General features: G+C 37.2%; 1 long non-coding RNA gene across 1 annotated transcript; it reads left to right on the top strand.

The window, feature by feature from the left end:
* Positions 1–3,118: 3,118 nt before the first annotated feature.
* Positions 3,119–4,750, top strand: LOC147487823 (uncharacterized). Its single transcript, XR_015201075.1, has 3 exons — positions 3,119–3,152; positions 4,009–4,102; positions 4,621–4,750. It is a non-coding gene; the product is annotated as an uncharacterized LOC147487823 (long non-coding RNA).
* The last annotated feature ends 633 nt before the right edge of the window (positions 4,751–5,383 follow it).

Raw genomic sequence — 5,383 nt, forward strand, 5'->3', positions numbered from 1 at the left:
AAAATTTGTTTGGGGGTGGGAAATCAGTATTTCCATCCGGATTGCTCGAACTTTCTATTTGTGTTGCTTAGGTCCATTAGTATAGTTCATTGGGGTTGACGTCATCTAATTTAGTGTTCATTCGTTTGCATAACTTACGTCATGCACGCACTTTGAGGCGTTATCCACTATATTATATGTCACCCACGGTCGGAATAGAGTAGTTTATGGATCATTGGATTGGAAATTCTCTCTTGATCATTTCCATATCTCATTCGAGAAAATCGGACCGATAACGGCAGGGGAAATTTAGTTTGAAGTTATTCTTTTAAAATCGACGAAAGTCGAAAAAAAATTGGGCTTGGGCCCAACTTCGGCAAGACCTCTGGTGGCCCATCCTCCAAAACATAATCGCGACTTCATCTTCTCAAACCGCCTTTCACTAATTTAAATTAACCCTAGCAACCAAAAATAAAATAAAATAAATAAATAAATAAATAAATAAAAATAAAAATAGAATACATCAAAATAGAAAGACCACCCACGCCCTTTGTGAAACACCAACACAATCTCCAACCGTTTCCACCAAGAAAACACCCACCAATTCAAGTATTCAAACCTGCCACCGTGAACCACCACCGCCACCACCATTGTTTCTCGTTGTTTTTATCAAACTTCGCCTCCCCCCGGGCTACAAAACCATTAGTTATCTAAGAAACTTCAATGGTATTACTGACGAAAGAAGAATGTTGCGAACACGCGTTTGAGGCCAACCACTTCACCACCATATTATGACTTAATATGATTAAGAGGGATTGGAACGGAACTGTGGTATTAAACCGGAGGAGTTCTATCACTATGATTTGGTAGAACAGTTTTATAAGAAGCGAGAATTGGAGGAAATAGGATTTTCATTAGGATAGCGAGGAACGAGGAGGAAAGTAACGAAAGTTGTTGGTGAGCTATTAGGAATCACGCTGTAACCAACCTAGATCACGACCATTCGGGAATCGATATCGAGTTCCCGCTTTGATGAAAGATACGGTCATAGAGGGTGAATACAATACGATATCTCATTTCGTTCGCCGACGACCACGAGAACCAATCACCGGTCAGTAGCTTCGGTGGATTGGTAGGAACGATCTCGGGAAAGACAAAGTCAGCGACATCGGACTTCGATTAATGCGCGACGTTCACGGATTTTGCAAACGAATGAGTGTAATTTCTGCATCCTCGATTTAATTTTGAATGTGATTAGAGGAGTGGGAAAGAGCATGGCGCCTCTTCCCGTATTGATCACTAAGATTATGCTCTCATTTAGAGCTGTCGCTAAATCTGCTCCTATTAAGATCAAATTGCATTCTAATGCAAGTATTTATAAGGAATGCATCCAAGAGACTTGGCTGTTGTCTGCAGAGAATGAAGTGGAGTCGGATAATGAAGGGGAAGATATGACATGGTTGGTTGAGGATAATTTCGATAGTCATACTTCTAATTTAGAACGAATGATAATGCTGCAAACTGGTTTGCGATGCGGTTATCGTATCTGTGAAGATATCCGACATAGACAAATTGTGCCGAAATAAGCAAAGCGAACTTTCGGACGAGAGTTGAAATGCTTTCGAAAGGGGTCGAGGAAGATATCTTGTCTAACTTGGAGATTATCCACCAGAATCACCAAGCCCGGTAGATGCGATACTCAAAGATCGAGATGGAAGCAGGCTTGTTGGGGATAGAGATGCTTCGACGCATGCCACTTTCGTGGATGAGTCCGAGAGGCATGGCGTCGTCGCCCGCAGCCGGATGGCTCAAGCCATTCTTAGAACCGGTCTCCATCTCGGGGACCATCTTCTTCTGCCCTAGGTGTTCACCATCATTGTCACTACCAAAAAACAAGTTTACCCGGCCAGGGCGTCATAAAGAATAATCGGCGGATTTCATGCGTCGTAGGAAGCTCTGCGCATTTTGTCTGTCGGGTACAATCTAGCCATCGTCGCAGATAATCTGCCATCTCCCCGGGTTTCCGAATTTGAATCATGAGAGTTGTTAACTATCAAGATATCTCTTCCAAATATAGGCACGCCAAACTTATTGCACTTCCCATTTAAAATATTTGGAAAATTAGAATACAAAAAAGGAAATAAAAGCCCTAAAACTATTATCCCTCATTCCCTCTCACTCTCACGCTTGGTTGTTGTAGCCGCTTAACTCCCTCTCTCTTTTCCACTCCAAGAAGGTACATCCGATCTATCAAATATCAAAACGATAATTAATTCCCTCCTCCAATTGGCCATCCGACATATGAAATTAGATTCATTATTTTTCAGAAATCTAGGGTTTTTCACCCCTTTTATTTTTGTTCCAGGTAATTTCCATTCATTTGTGAAAATGGATAACATATTTGAAGATGAGAGTTGTTACACGATTTCAGTCCAAGAAATTGAAGATAATAACTGGTACGGTTATTATTTTCTTTTTTTATTGCCTAAAGTTTATTCTATGAGCTCGTATAAGGTTCATACCTAAATATAGTTACTTTGGTACTTATTTTATTTAGAATTTTGCTCTAACTTCACAATTATACTGTTGATTATTTATGCTAAGGAAGTTGATTTAGTTCTAGGAAGATATGAAGGGAAGGAGTGCACTTACGATAATTGTTGGTTGAAGAGGCAAGCAATATTCTCTTGTATTTCTTGTTATATCTAGTTTTACGATTGTTGTTTATTAGACATGCTGTTTTTTCTTTTACAGTATTTCTTCTTGTTGTTGTTGTTTTTTAAAAAAAAATATTCGTTCAGTTATTAATGGCTCTGATATGGATGCGTAGGCCTTTGAAGTGGTTTCAAGTTCCAAGCATTAGTTTTCTTCTCTTCAACTGTAAATATGAAGATATACCATAAAGTTGAACCTCCTACTCATATTACAGAGCTCGGCTAGTAATGCATCCATGGGGTCTTACCTTGAAACCACCCAATCAAAACCTCAGTGGTAGTTCAAAAAGATCGGCCTCAAATGAAAACAATGCTTCTTCCTCGGTTATCACGGGAATTCAGTGTAAAGGAGGGCAGTCCTAAAGGATGTACCCTAATATTTGTTGTGAGAATTGCAAAAGGGCTCCATAGATGCATTATATATGCCCTGAAATATATCGTGATCTACGTTTTAAAGAGGTCCGTATCACTTTTTCGGGACTTGCTTGTGATTAGTGTCCATTTTGTATTTTTGTCATTCTTTATCTATTTTTTCTCATCTTTGGTTGTGAACTTAATTGCAACTTGTGACTACTTGTATTTGAGAGTTGGAAAAGTAGGAGTTTATGTGGAGCTCAATTTTCAAGATTAAGCTTTCTTGCAAATAAATGCCTAAGTCGTCCGTTGGATTTTTCTCGAGTAAATCAGTATCTTATGACTTTACATGTAATACATGCATTTATGTGTTAGGTGTCATTAAGATCACTAGTTGCTAGTCCATACAAGTATAATTATTCGATATTTAGAAGTTTAACTTCACAGTTGTCATTTTAACATAATCATAATGAAGTACATATGGGAGGACCAACCCAGTAAAACTTGAAAATGATTGTGAAGATTGTTAAAGTTTGTTTTATATAATGGAGTATCTTAAGTGGGGCCTAGGAAATATTCAATTGAATTTTCGTAAAAATTATTATAATCGCTTTCAAATTGTCTAGTTCATAATTATGATGGCTAAGACTGGAGGCGATCGACAAACTTGGATCCGGGTTACAAAATATGCAATGTCCGGTCGGAAAAGGCACATAAAGGGTGATAAATGTGAGGGTTCAAGTAAGCACATTGAGTTCATAAACTGGATATATAAAGTCTTGATTTCGGCATATATCACAGTCCATAGTTAGGTCCATATATGTTGTTTAAGATGTTTCTGTAGTTGCAAGAAGTTTGGTTTTGCAATATATGTCATGAGGAGATTAGGAGTGTATTTTACTACAGTTGTGTTGTCTATGATTATTAGCAATCGATTTAGTATTGTTCGTTCTTTTTTTAGCTCACACGAAGACCTAGTTCCAGTTTCATGGAAACACTACAACAAGATATCTTAGAAAGCATGCAAGGGATTGTAATTGATATGGCTTGTGGAGGTTAGTCTGCTTTTTGTTATGTTTATTTTGTGTTTAAAAATGAGTAGAATAGAGACAGATATTCTAGGGGTTTGTGCTATCTTGTTAAATGGTCGAGAAATTTCTATGCATGAAGTTACTGCTATCAGTTGCGGTTTGGGCATTTGAAAGATTCAATGTCCAAATTCTTGTAGTGCTTGTTGGTTTTCTTGCCATGGTGGTCGAGAGCTTTCTATGCATAAAGTTTTTGTTTTGATGGTATGTATTATATGCAATGTTAGCAAATTCTAAACTGAATTAGCATAGAAGCAAACAAGATGGTATTTGTAAATATGGAAGCCCTGGCCCTCTCCTGTTTTTTTTTGGTACTGGGAACAATTTTATCATTGCTTTTAAGTTGAACAATTATAATACCTAATTTTCTGTTGGTCCTATTGTAATATGTTTACTTCCTTATCAACGCATTTTGACTAATATGGTGCAAAGCTCATGTCCGTAGTTGTAGATTTTATACTAAATTTTTGTGATGGTGTTGGCAGGTGTTGGTGGGATTCATGTCTTTGATATTCATGAATCTGAAGGAGTTTGGGATATGTTTGATTTGATGGGGCATAAACTTCAAGAGCTTGATCTTGACATTCGTGGTGAAGATCCCTTCACTTTCCGTAAATATGGAAGCCCTGGCCCTCTCCTGTTTTTTTTTGGTACTGGGAACAATTTTATCATTGCTTTTAAGTTGAACAATTATAATACCTAATTTTCTGTTGGTCCTATTGTAATATGTTTACTTCCTTATCAACGCATTTTGACTAATATGGTGCAAAGCTCATGTCCGTAGTTGTAGATTTTATACTAAATTTTTGTGATGGTGTTGGCAGGTGTTGGTGGGATTCATGTCTTTGATATTCATGAATCTGAAGGAGTTTGGGATATGTTTGATTTGATGGGGCATAAACTTCAAGAGCTTGATCTTGACATTCGTGGTGAAGATCCCTTCACTTTCCGCAACTGTTTTTCTAATTTTGATTCACTAACGAACTTGAAGATTAACTTCAAAAGTGTCCTTCTAATTCCTTCTTCATTTTTTTCCCACCTCTTTAAGAGTTATATAGTTTGTTGATGTTAGCTTTTTAAGTGATAAATTGATTCAGAAAGTTTATTTTAGTCTTGTAGTTCTTGATTTAAGACTGTTAAGCATTTGAGTTGTTGCTTTTAATTCATAATTTCATCAATTCACTTTTGTTACGTGTCTTTTCTACTTGTGATAGATACTAAGTGTAGCTCTTTTGTATTAACTGTGCT

Source organism: Coptis chinensis, chromosome 7 (genome assembly GCF_015680905.1).
Source record: "Coptis chinensis isolate HL-2020 chromosome 7, ASM1568090v1, whole genome shotgun sequence".
Lineage (NCBI taxonomy): Eukaryota > Viridiplantae > Streptophyta > Magnoliopsida > Ranunculales > Ranunculaceae > Coptis > Coptis chinensis.